Source organism: Dipteris shenzhenensis, chromosome 28 (genome assembly GCF_047967505.1).
Source record: "Dipteris shenzhenensis isolate YYH24624 ecotype China chromosome 28, Dip_SZ_1.0, whole genome shotgun sequence".
Lineage (NCBI taxonomy): Eukaryota > Viridiplantae > Streptophyta > Polypodiopsida > Gleicheniales > Dipteridaceae > Dipteris > Dipteris shenzhenensis.
The window spans coordinates 17,541,853-17,555,672 of NC_141623.1; the positions used below are offsets into that span (position 1 = coordinate 17,541,853).

The 13,820-nt window shown below is 51.3% G+C and overlaps 1 protein-coding gene across 3 annotated transcripts in view; it reads left to right on the forward strand.

Moving 5' to 3' along the window:
- LOC147883261 (uncharacterized) overlaps positions 1-13,820 on the forward strand; it is a 98,411-nt gene that overhangs the window by 66,644 nt on the left and 17,947 nt on the right. The gene's annotated exons all lie outside the window — the stretch shown is intronic.

Consider the following 13,820-nt stretch of genomic DNA (forward strand, 5'->3'; position numbering starts at 1 on the left):
CCATCCATTATATCACCTACACCAATATCCTCGAACAATTGTGTTACCACTCTCAGGTTCATCCAGCTGTCTCCCTCAGAATCCAAGGACAGCCTGGTTCCTACCAAGCACCCTGCCTCTTTCAACGGGTCTTCACTCCTTAACATACTTGGCTAATTCACATAGCTCAAGTATCTTTCTGGAAATACTAGACGACAAGCTCCAAAAGATCTCCCACGTGAGTAACCATGGGCAACAACATACTCTCTTGATTTGTTAATGTTCCCGTTTCCACCATAAAGGCTTCAACAGGCTTACCTTCTTCCTCTCCCAGCACCTTGCAACTGAGCCTTGAAGAAGCCTCCAAAACAGCTGTCCCTGTTAGCAAATCAAAACTCCTTTAAGCACTCATCAATGTCCTTGACACAAGTCATGCAGCAGGCATTGGTGGCCTCTGCAACAAAACTTCCCCCTTTGATTGCCAGGAAGACTTTAAGTCTTCATTCTCTCAATACCTAAGAAAAACAAGGCAAACATTGTGCCCAATACAAGCCATTGAAGCCTAAATGAATACACACAGAACATACATACCATTAGATCCAATCATTTGGCTGATTGCATTGAAAACAAGCCAAGTACCTCTCCGAGGCACCCACAACATCCACACGTAACTCTGTATTGCAACCTTTCGTGTCCTTGTACTCCTCTGGTCTGCTCTTGGAAGTCCCGCCAAAGTACTTTCTTCATGCAAATGGTGTCATCTTTGTTCTCACCACAATAGTTCGAGCAATTAATGCTGTCTTTCATCTTCACAAAGGTTTCTATTCCTTTTGGTTCACTGGACCATGTCTCAGTGCAAAGGCAGTTTCACCTAGATCTGCATATTTGATCTTGGCAACACCTAAGAGGCATTACCAAGAAAATGTTACTAGGAAAAAATCTCTTACTTCTTCTTGCCAATGGTTTTGGCTACTTTGACTCTTGCTTGGACTACTTTCATCGACCTTCTTCTTTCTACAGTCCCGTGCATAATGTCCTGGCTGGTCGCAATAGAAGAGTTTCTTATTTTTCTTGCCTCTACCTCCAAAAGAATCCTTCTTGGGCAGTGAATGCCCCCCGAGATCTGGCTGACCAGATCAATTCCCAGCCGACCAGTACAGATTGGGCCGACCCAGTCTATGAATGTCAGCCGACTGTACCTACAGTAGAGCTGGTAATAGAGCCTATAAATAGGCCATACCTGTTGCCATATCATGTGCCCGTACATGTCTCTGCTCTACTGTCTATTAGAGTCTGCGACAGACGTCTTCCTACTTCTGTCGACCTTCTACAGTCACTGTCGAACAGCTCCATGCATTTGCTGACCTATACCTGCTGTTGCAATCTGTAGCATTGTCTGCCATAGTTCTATATGTTGCCTACATGGTAGATGTCTTCAAGTGTATTCTGCCTGCTTGGCCCATATGGCCTCTCTCTGACTAGCCCATGTGATTTTCTCTTTCTTAGCCCACATGGATTCCCGCAGATCCCCAACATGCTATTGATACACCTCCCCACGTCGTCCTCATTTGGAGGCTCACAAGTGGTAGAGGTGATCCCTAAAATGCCAAGAAGGTCATATTTGGTATCCCAATGGAGATTGAGAATATTATCCTCATCTTGTCTACCGCCCCCCACCCCAAGCCATCCGAAGGGTATTATTAGAAACCTATGGTGGGACGAATACATAGGGGTTGAAAATCCCCAGCTCACCATTTATAGCCAAAATGTGAATTTTGAGCATTATATACATATGAGATAAATTACTCAATAATGGGTTGATTAAGAGTAATGCATTATCCATAGTCACATGGGTACTTCAGAGGTACAACAGAAAATAAGATATCCTTGTAAGTTGGTGATGTAGTTTCATTGGTAGTTAGAATAATTTCCAGCTCGGCCTCCTCAAATGTAAACATCAGCATTTGGAAAATGACTATCAAGCTCGCTGCTCCTCCCTGTCCACTTGTGGTGCCCCTACCTCATACCCTTCCTCTCCGCCTCCCTTCTCCTTTCATCTCCATTTGTTCCTCCTCACCCTTTCCTTTGCTCCTTGACTACTATTATATAGACCCATACATCAGCCCATCAGGCCGTACAAGCCCCACTATACAGCCCCCCAACACACCCGCCCTCCCTCCGCTCACTCCACCCTCCCCTAGCTCTTCTCTGCCTTCCCTCAGCTCACTCCATCCTCCCTCACCTGATTTGCACCCTCCCTGAACTCATCTCGCTCCCCTTGCCCTCTTGCCCTTCTCTTTTTCTCCTGTATGGACTTTGTAGAGCTTCCGCCCCCCTACCTTGCCCTTTCCCTTCCCGTAGTCCTCTCCTACCTTCGTTGCTACCTTCGTCCCTTTCCCTAGTCCTCCTTCCTTCTTCCGGTAGGCTTCCATTAGTTCCCATTGCACCGCTTTTCCTTCTTCCCCTAGGCTTCATTTAGTTCCCAACCCATCCCTCTCCCTTCTTTTCGGGAGTTTTGTAGGTAGTAGAAGGTTTTTCTCATAAATTTCAATCAGACCCTAATTGGAAAATGCCTTCATCGCTCCCCGTTCCCCTGCTGCTCCCCCTCCCTCAGCCCTTCTCTCTCCCCCCTCAGCCTGTCCCTAGCCCCTCCCTGCTGCTTCCCCCCCTCCCCCCCTGCTGCTCCGCCCCCTCCCCCTGCCTGCCCTCTGTTCCCTGCTTCCGCCCCCTCCCCCTTGCTGTCCCGCCCCCTCTCCCTGCCTCCGTCCCCTCCCCCCTGCTGCTCCGCTCCCTCTCCCTGCCTCCGCCCCTCCCCCCTGCTGCTCCCCTCTGCCCCCTGCTGTCCCGCCCCCTCCTGCTGCTCCGTCCCCTCCCCCCTGCTGCTCCGCCCCCTCTCCCTGCCTCCGCCATCCCCCCCCCTGCTGCTCCCCCTCTCCCCCTGCCTCCGCCCCTTCCCCCCTGCTGCTCCGCTCCCTCTCCCTGCTGTCCCGCCCCCTCCCCTGCTGTCCCGCCCCCTCCCTGCTTGCTCTCCCGCCCCCTCTCTTCCTCTCACTCCTCCCTTTCTTCTCCTCTCCCTTCCCCTCCCTCCTTGCCCCTCTCCCCTCTCAGCTTTAGCCCCTCTCCTCCTTCCCTCCCCTTCCCCCCTGCTTCCTCCTAGCCTCCTTTCCCCTCCCTTGCCCCTCGCAGTTTTTTTTTTTTTTTGGAACGGAAGGAGCCTTTTTTCCTGTTCGAGTCGGCCTCCTCACCTTGATTGGCGATGGATTCCCCGTCAGCCAATCCTACTCCATCTCCACCGGCCGCGAAAACTATCACTTTCTCTAAAGACGAGTTGCAGCAGCTCAAGAAGGATGTAGAGATTGAGTGCTCTACCACTTTGTTAGCACGCATCTTCGGGTCTCACCCTTCCAGATCCCAAGCCAGAGACTGGATGCTTGCGGCTCTCCCCCCAGACCTCGCTCCTCGATTGGTAGATGTTCGCCTTCTGGGACGAGGTTTCTTCCAGGTTGTTTTTGACACTCCAGAGGCTGCGAGCACTGTGCTCAAGGCCGAGCTTTTACACCTGGGACACAGGAAGATCTTCTTTGAAGCCTTTCACCTTGGTTTCGACCCAGTTGAGGCAGATAAGAAATTCTTCTCGCTCTTCATCAGGTTCCCCGGGCTTCCCCAGGTTTACTATCGACTCCTCTCTGTTATTGGGGAGCATTTTGGCGTAGTTGCTGAGATCCCACCCCTCCCTGGGTTGCCATTGACTGCAGCAGAGGCAACCAAGGCTGATGGGGTTCCTAGAGTTAGGGTCCTTTGCAAGGATCCTAACCTCGAGATGGACCACGTCATGATACAGCGCCCGGATGGTTCCTTTTTTCGCCAGAGAGTGGAGATTTCAGGCAGGCAGGACCAGTGCAGGATTTGCAGGACCTCGGGACACTTTGCCAGGGATTGTCCCAGAAAGAAGAAAAGGCCTAAGAAGACCTCTGGTACAGCTACCGCCTCAGGGCATCGACAGGGGGGACAGGGGGGGAGATTAGACCCGGCACTTGCCCCTCGACCTCGACAGAGGGGTGGTACAGGTCCAGCTCCTGCTCCTCATTCTTCACGTGGCGGTCCTGCTCAGTCAGGTGGTGGTACAGGTCCATTACCTATTCCTCGGCCTCATCAGGGGGGTGGTACAGGTCCTGCTCCTCGACCCCCACCTCCCTCAGGCACACGCGACGCTTTACAGTGGGTTCCAGTACGTGTGCAGGTCCCTCCTTCAGTTCACGAGGGTACCTTAGTAGACTCTGCTTCACCTCGAGCTGTCCTTCCTGTCTCACCTTGCACAGTCCGAGACGCTGAAGCTTCGACCTCCTCCCCAGTTGCAGCTTCTTCCTTAGATCCAGCACTGCCAGATGTTCCTCTTGAGGACGGAGAGATTTCCGTGGCTGGGCAGACACCGGGTAGAGAGCCTTCCTCACTCCCTCCCTTGGACAGGGGGAAGGGGATAGCTTACACTGTTGATCCTCTTCCCTCACAAGGGATCCTTCGTACTCCGGTGTCTGGATTGCTCCACAGGAACTCGTTTTCAGCCTTGGCAGAGAGTTCAGATTTCCCAGAGGAGGAGTTTGTGCCCGCTACTTTTGGGGAGCCAGTGGTTGGATTTCCTATCGACAGGGCTTCTTCTTCAGGTGCCAGGATTCTTTCCCCTATTGACTTTCCTCCACTGGGTTCCTTCCCTCCATCCAGGAGGTCTTCCCCTGTTGAGGGGTTTGTTTCCGCCACTAGGTCGGGTAAGGTGTTCCACTCTACATCCTCCCGTCGATGAGGATTATCAGTTGGAACATACAGGGCCTAGGTGGCGTCCCTCATCGCCGCCGCAGACAGCTGATCCGGGATCAGCTTCATCCAGGTGTTACTGGGGGTCCCATTGATATATTATTTATTCAAGAGCACAAGCTGGATTATAGAGATTGTGCCAAGTCAGGCAAGTTGCTTTCAGGACATACTTTTTGGTCGCCTGCATTGGGCACTAGGGGAGGCACTTCTATTTCAGTTTCGCAGTCGGTTCTCCCTTTAGTTGTTGGGCACGGAGTCATTATCCCCTCTAGAGCTCAGTGGATTATTCTCTTGATTGGAGGGCGTAAGGTTGGCTTCCTCAACCTATATGCCTCCAACATTAGAGGGGAACGTGTCCTTATGTGGAAGACTTTGCTCTCCTGGGCCCCCATTGTGGATTCTTGGGTGATTGGAGGTGACTTTAACATGGTCGAGTTACCTTCAGACAAAAAAGGGGGTAGAGAAGGCGGACTTCACTCTTTGGAGAGAGCAGCTTGGGATGCCTTCCTTTTCCATTTCTGTGGCAGAGATACTTGGTGTGATGATGCCTTTCTTATTCAGCCACAGTCCCTCCTGTTCTCTTGGTCGAACAGGAGGCAACAGATGCCTATTCATGCACGCATTGACAGATTTTATGTAGATGACTGGGCACTTGACAGAGGGGGATCGGTATGCATTGCTGCGGGGGTTTCCACCTCAGACCATTTCCCTGTTGTTCTGGCTATCTCAGAGCCTCACTTGAGAGGCCGATCTGCCAGCATCAGGATCCCAGATGCCTTTTACACAGAGGAGGACCTTACAGAGGCAGCCCTACGGGTATGGCTTGCTCATGTCCAGGGAGGGCAGCCACATCCTTCACATTTAGCCGCTGCCCTCTCTGGTATTAGCGACTTTTACTGCTCAGTTGCTTCTACCAGGAGACGAGATATTCTCAGACGTGAGATTGGTGTTCGCCAGCAGTTAGCAGCTTTGCAGAGGGAAGAGCAGAAATGGCCTTCAGATGCTTGGATTCAGGAGCGCCTTGCTGCAGCGAGGGCTCACTTGCAGTTATTGCTTGATCAGAGAGCAGAGTATGCCTTTCATGCACGGGAGTCCTTCTGGATTCAGATGGGTGGTAGAGTCAATAAACACTTCTTCTCTACTCTTGGCCCTAGACATAGTAGAGAGAGTGTATCTCAGCTTATTGACTCACATGGGGTTTTACAGACAGAGCCAGATGACGTCTTACGCATAGCTTCAGATTTTTATGCCACCCTCCTTACTGCTGATCCTGAGACACATGACATAGAGGATGCTAGACAGGCTATTTGGCAGAGTATCCCAGTGTTGGTGAATCCGGATATGCATGTTCTACTTGACGCACCTTTCACCAACACAGAGTTCAGGACTGCACTTTCAGCCCTTCACAAGGGCAAGTGCCCAGGTTTAGATGGCCTCACTCCGTCTTTTTTCATTGCATTTTGGGATATGATTGGAGACTATATTACTTCAGCCATGCAGGCCATTTGGGACTCTGGCGAGATGCCTGAATCGCTTACAGAGGGCCTCATCCACCTTATCCCAAAAGGAGGTAGCAGAAATTTATTGTCCCAGTGGAGGCCTATCACACTTCTGGGGACTTGTTACAAGATTCTGGCCAAGGCTATCAGCCTCCGATTGCAGCCACTTCTCCCTGATCTTATCCACGACACTCAGACGGGATTTGTGCATGGCAGAAGTATCTTTGATAACATTTTTTCTTTCTGGGAAGCTTCAGAGTGGGCCGTGCAGAGTGGCCAGAATCTTGCCATTCTACTGTTGGATTTTGAAAAAGCTTATGACAGAGTAGATTGGAGTTTTTTGGAGGGCACCCTTCTACGCTTTGGATTCACTGATGTTTGGATCAGAGGTGTTTCCTCTTTGTACAGATCAGCCCATAGCCAGGTACTTATTGGTGGGGTAAGGGGTGAGAGATTTCAGATTTCGAGATCAGTCCGTCAGGGATGCCCCCTTGCTCCTTTCCTTTTTTTATTCGTGGCCGAAGCTATGAGCATCTATGTTAGATCTCAAGCTGACATCTTTGGGCTGAGACTTCCTATCAGAAGAGAAGAGGAGCTGCTTGACAGTGAGTTGGCTGATGACACAGCGATTTATTTGGATGCCTCTCCGCAGACATTGACTTCTTTCAGGACAGCATTGGATTTATTTTGCTTGGCGGCAGGGGCGCAGATAAATTGGCATAAATCCAATGGCTTTTGGATCAGTGATGAGGACACTCCAGTTTGGGGACTTGACATAGGGTTCACTTGGGTTCAGAGGGGTGTGCCTATCAGGTATTTGGGCTGCCAGGTCGGCTTGGGTATTTCTACCACGCAGCAGTTTGCTCCCGTGTTGGAGAGCATCAGAAGGAAGCTTCTCTTTTGGAGCTCAGCCAAGCTGGATCTTGCCTCTAGAGTTGTGGTGGTTTATTTGTTCATGTTGGTGCCGTTCTAGGGACTGCATCATTCAGCTCAGAAGACCGATCAGGAACTTTCTCTGGAGTGGGCTTGATGGCACAGCAGATGCCTTAGCCAGAGTGGCTTGGGAGACCCTCATCCTCCCTACACAGGATGGGGGTCTCAATATTATTGATCCAGATTTACAGTGCAGAGCCTTACTTTGCAAGATAGTGGTGCGAGGACTTATGCCAGGACAGGAACCGTGGAAGGACTTTCTTATCAGCAGCATACAGAGGTGCACACCTTCCTCAGGAGGAGACTGGATGAGCAGTGTTAGATGGATTTTCACCTCAGCACACCTCAGATCACCTTCATCCCCTCTCATGGTTGCCATTCTGAAAGCTTGGGCTAGTTTCAGAAGCTCTCTTCGGAGGATTCCTCCTTCCTCCCGGGAAGAGATTGATAGGCAGCCCATCATGTGGAACGACAGTATTTTAGATGATCGTGGCAGACCACTGGGTGCCTCACTCTACATGCAGTGGGCCAGGTGGGAGAGGGGACCTGCTTCTTCTTTGGGATCTTGGAAAGCCTTCCGTAGGCTTCCAGAGGAAACCAAGTCAGGGTTGACAGGACATCTCAGAGGGAGTGCAGGGAGGATCTTGCAGATTGAGTCAGCCCTTCCAGAGGCTTGGATAGACACAGATGATTTGCCTCTCACTACCTCCACTTGGGCAGGTACTTTCTCGAGAGGCGGGGTTCCACTTCAGGTCTTAGCCTTCCGAGGTGGACAGGAGGATGCTTTGGTTTTCAGTGTCCAGGATGGTGGCAGATTGCTCAGATCTACAGATGATATATTGCTTGAGTCTGCTTTTCAGCCTATCAAGGTCGTAGGCCTTTTGATGCAGGGTTCAGATTCAGAGTGGTTCTTAGACCCTGACCCCCAGTTACTCTCCACCGGGTCTTGGAGACTTTGGCTCTACGGAGGAGTTCCCATCAGGTATTTACAGTGGGACCCCGGAGAGTGGGAGTGGATTGACGCGGGGCATCGAGAGAAGACCATCCCCTTCTTTCGTTACACGGTCAGTAATGCCAGGAGATTTCAGCTCAGTAGTAGAGGTTGGAGACCCTCCAGAGTTCCTCATTGGGAGACTTTTGGTATTACTGCGGATCAGCAGAGGTACTTCTGGAGGAGGCTCTGGAAATCCCACAGGAATAGAAAGATCACTATCTTCTTTTGGCTTTCTATTCATGGAGGGATTGCAGTGAACCTTTGGAGGTCCAGATTCGGAGCCGACCCTACTTGCCCTCGTTGCCTTTCTGCTTCGGAGTCTATTCAGCATTGCTTATGGGATTGCAGACAGGCGAGATTGATTTGGATGGGGATAGCCAGGATCTTCAGTCACTTTGCCCATTTCCCACTCTTTATGACTTGGGGCTCGGTGGCTTGGCTTTCTCTTACAGGACCTCAGGTTTTCTATGAGGGACTTGACTCCTCCCGGGCCATTTCAGTTCGACATCATCGGGTTGAGCTCTGCTCGTTGGATGTGGTTACACACCGTCCTTTTACAGCTATACATGCCTCTGTGGATACTTCTTGGGAGATTATAGCGAGCATAGCAGCCTGGCATATCTGGAGATCCAGATGCACAGAGGCTATGGAGGGTACTCAGGTTCATCCCTCGCACACATTGGCTAGTATCTGGACAGACATCGTACACACTCTGATGGCCGTATGGACGGGTATGCAGGGGGACTCCCGTGCAGCCTCAGCTAGGAGGGCTTCTTTCTTCAGGGAATGGAAGGATTCTCCTTTCTTCTCTGAATCTACTACAGGGTTGAGATGGCACTTTCAGCCTCAGCCTTGGTTTCTTTCCACCTCACTCTGAGGGGGTTTTTTTATTATCCTCATGATTTCATGATGTATTCCGCTTTGAGCTTGCTCTCGCGGGTTTTTGTTCTTACTTAATAGAAGTCTTTTTCATGGAAAAAAAAAAAAAAATGCCTTCATCTTCAGCCAATTTTTCCTCCATTCTTCCACCGACCGGAAGAAGATGTTGATTTTTGAAGACGAGTTGCAATAGCTTAAGAAACATGTTGAAGCTACGAGTGCAGTCTCTCTCTTCGCACTCATCCATGGGTCTCATCCTTAGAAAAGCCAAGCGAGAGATTGGACATTTTTAGCTCTATCACCCAACTTCTTTGCACACCCACCTTTTAGGGAGAGGCATTAGCCTTCGATTCTTCAAAGATTACCTGAGCACTGCCACCGCCTAGCCCTCCAGCCTTCAATCCCAAAAGGTTTCTCTTGCTTTCACTTTTGGCATTTGACCTTGTCGAAGAAGAAAGAAGAATCACTTCCTTCTTCATCATATTGTGGGGTTTACTAGTGGCTCCTCCCCACCATTGGAGCCTTATGTGGAGTGGTCACGGAGGTAGCTCTTTTCCCTAGCTTGCCTACTTGAGAAACATAGGCAGTGAGGTCAAGTGGAGTGCCTCATGCTAGGGCATTGTTTTGAACCCTAACATTATGATATGATCACATCTTGCCTTAGCGACCAGAGGGTTCTCTTTCCAAACAGAGGACTGTAGGGCAGCAAGATCATTGTCGGATTCGTAGACTTTGTGGGCACTTTGCCAAAGATTGGAAAAAGGACCCCCTCCTCCTTAGATCGATAGGATGTTCACCACCATGGATTGTGATATTTGAAAACAATGCTTTAGTTGCAAGTTTGATTGGCCTAGCGCATTCCTCTTTACACGAGGCCCAACTGTTGCCTCCCCCCAACCTCAATCCCTCTTGTCTGAATAAATTTTTCTCCTACTGGAGCTGCACTTTGTGCCCTTTTCCACACAAGCCGCCACTAGTACATAGACTTTGGTTTTCTTTACACGATGACCACTCCTCTTAGGTTGTGGCTCACACTCCTCAGTTTGAGATTCTACGGTGTAATGCTTTCACACCTCTACAAGATTTTGGAGACTTCATGGAGTTTGTTTTCTCCATGTTTTTGTGACACAGGCAGTTGAGCCATGCTTGGTCAAGTAGCAGGTCTCTCTCCATTGGGCATGCTAAGTAGCTATTCTTACTTGCCCCACAAAATTTTTGCAATTGACATCTACGAGGAGATATGTCACATAGGCGGATGCTTCTACCACTTGGTCAAGGAAGCAGTTCTAGGCTTTGTGTTCTTGCCCGTGAGATTTAATGCCTACCACACATTAAGGTCTTGGCGGTGTTCCTCATCGTAGTCGAGGACGCTTGATTCGTAATAATTACATCCAAGGGTTTCGAGAGGCCCTATTGATATTCTTTTTCTCTAGAGAAAACAAATTGGGTGACTTTCGTTCCAAGAAGTTAGCCAATTCGCTTTCAGGTCCCACTTTTGATGTATTGCGGTTGGCAATAGAGGGGGGACTTCCATTTCTCTTTCATCTTCTATTCTCCCTCTAATTGTGGAACATTGTATCATTATCATTATCTTCTCCAAGGCCTGGTTGATAATTTTATTGCTCAATGGCATTTCTTAATATCTGTGTGCCTAGATGCTATGACCTCCCCTAGGAGCTGGAGCTCCCCGTGAGCTACTACTGAGCTGCTGCCGCGCCCCCCCTAGCTGCCCCGCTGACTCACCCTGTCCGCCCCTTCCACCTCCTTTGCAGCCCCCTTGCCCTCCCCGCCTCTGCTTCCTCCCCCCTCCGCTCGCTGCGCCCCTGCTAGCCCCGCCCGCTTTGCTCCCGTCCCACCGCTCCCCTTCACCCCGGTCTCCCGCTGCCTTCGCTAGCTCCGCCTCCCGTCACCTCCACCGCCGACCCCGCTACCTCCGCCTCTTCCGCCTTCCTTCTTCTCTCCCCCGCTGACTCCCCTCCCCCACCTCCTCTCCGCTCTCTTGCCCTCTCCTTCCCTCCTTCTCTCGTTCTATCTTCCTCCTCCTCTCCCTCCTTGCCTTCTCATCCCCCCTCCTCTTATGCCTTCATCCGTCCCCCCCTCGCCCTCCTTGCCCTCCTCCTCCTTCCACTTCCGTCCTTGCCCTCTCCCTCCTTCACCTTGCCTCGTCTCCGCCTCCCCCTCTGAAGCTCTTCCTTACCCTTTCCTTTTTCTTCTTCCTCCCTCCATTGGGAGCATTGTGCTTGTTAACGAGAAAGAAAACCTTGGTGGTGACCCTTGGTCTGGCCAGAGGGGCTCTATGGTAGGACAGCCTTCGGTGCAGACAGATGGGTCACCTAGCCAGAGATTGCCCCTGTAGCCATGGCCGAGCGCCTCCTCCCCCCGCTCCGCAGGGTAGGCAGAGCTAGTAGACCAGAGTCCCGCACCCCCCCAGACAGGAGCAATAGGAGTCTCAGATTCCTTGGGTGACCCCCTCAGAAGGGGACTGGACCCAAGTTAAAAAGAAAAAGAAACCAAGTAAACAGGCTCACAAGCGCCGCAGGTAGAGGGCCAAATGCAGTGGAGGAGCAACAACAATAGGAACCCTTATGTGGGGATCCACCTCCCTCAGAGCGGAAGGGGCCACCACCCAGCCAGATGATCCTCATGTAATGGAGGTTCATCAGCGTCTGCATCCACCCTTGCATCATCAGCGAGCCCCAGGAGTTCTTGATCAGCCGATGGCTGACGGTAGCCAAACAGCGGCTGAGGAGTAGCGGATCCCAAGCCCCGGCGAGCCTGATCAGTAGGGGGAGCCTATGATCGCCCCTATTCCCCCCCCTCTCCCTTCCCCTCCCACTCCAGATCCCTCCCCCCCTTCCCCTGCACTCCCCCTCCCCTCGGTTCCCCCTGCCCCCTCCTATCCCCCCCTGCCCCTCTTGCTATGATCACTCTCACCACCTGCCCCTCTTGCTATGATCGCTCTCACCACCCGCCCCCTCCCCTCCCTGCCGCCCTCGCCCCCGTCACCCCCCTCTCCATCTCCGTAGCAGGTTCCTCAGCCTCCCTCCCCTCCCCTGCCTCGACACCCCTGCCAGCAGGCAAGGGCAAGACGACGTTCCCTTCTGCTCCCTCATGGCAGCATCAGGCCCATTTGGGGAGGGAGCCAGAGGGACAGGGATCGCCCTCTAGGTCAGCAACTCCCCACCTACAGCCTGGGCGCCCCTTACTGTGGGACTTCTGGAGGCTGGACCCTGGAACTACCTGGAGATCCCGGACTCCTATCCTTTAACGCTGGAGGTAACACTTATGATCCTGCAGCCACGAAAGGGGGGTTTGATGAGCGCAGTGGGTTCTCAGGCACACCTTGTTTGGAGTTTCCAATTTGCCTCCACAAGGTTGGAGAAGTGCACCCCAGAGGTGTTTGATGCTATCATGGGAGATCAGATTTCACGCATGATGGACGAGTGGATGAGAGAACAGGGACTGGATCTTTGGTACGCCCATGATGCGGAGGTGAATTTTCAGCTAAGCTTCATGCGAAAGGAGCCGATGTGTGGTTTGGTGGTAGGAGTTATCAGATTGCCACTTGAGGCAAAGGTGGATCATGCATACTATTGGCCCCTCCACAAGTGTGCAGAGCGGTTCGGGGTGGAAGTCTCCTTCATGATGAAGTGGGCACGGAAGATCAGCATTGATCCAGTATCCACCCTAGTACGTCATCGCACAGACACGGACTATTTGCACTCCAAACCCTTGGCAAAGTCACATAAGGTAGTCTTTCCAGAACAGGCACCCACTCACAGGAGAGCCTTGTTCTGTGCAGCTCTGTCCTCATGAGCTGGACCATAGTGAGTTGGAACATCCACGGGCTCCATGACTATGCTCGTAGTCAACCATAGTACCTGATACTCCGTCAGGAGTTGCAGAGGGCAGTGGTAGTGTTACGCTCAAGTCGAGGTAACATGACCTCGGAAGGGTCAGTCGGCATTTTCCTTTAAAGGATCAATGTTTGTATTATATTTGTTTGGGCTTTATGTAAATGATCAAAAAGGAATAAAGGTCAAGGTCCTTAGTGAGGGTGACATGGCACTAGACTAGGTGGATCTAAGGCTAAGGGACCTAAATGCATTAAATGTGCCTAGGGACAAATGGTTTTAATGATATCCCAAGACAGGGGTAAATGATGCATTAAGGAGGGACCCTAGAAAGAAGACATGTGGCATACTAGATCCATCTAGGGAATTTTGGGGCTTGGTGGAATTTAGTAGGCAGGAGCTTCATGTAACAGAAGGATTTTTGCTGAGAGCCTGCTACCACCGAGGTTGGCTGGGAGGAAAATTGAGGTGCCTATGCCCGTGAATCGTGAATCAGTTAGGAGTAAACAGATTAAGTCGTTTCATTTGGTATCAGAGCGGCAGGTGATTGGAAAAGGGGGATCACAAGAGGTTTTGGGATGGCCAGGCGCATGCTTAAGCTCACGGGTTGTTTGCGTCATCTGGTTCGCATTATCTGTAGTGGTTCGTCAACCTTGGAGTTGCGTGTGAAAGGATGGCAGGATCGCGTACAGTCGCAGGTTACCTTTAGGACTCCTTGGTATTGTGGGAAGGGACTAGTTGTTGTAATTTGGTGGTGTCGTATATTTCGTCGATGATTTGAAGGTGTGGAAGACGAACAACGCACGACGAGAGCCACTTACGTGATAGTTCAGATAGATTCGGTATCCGATTACCAGTGCGTCCAGACCGAAG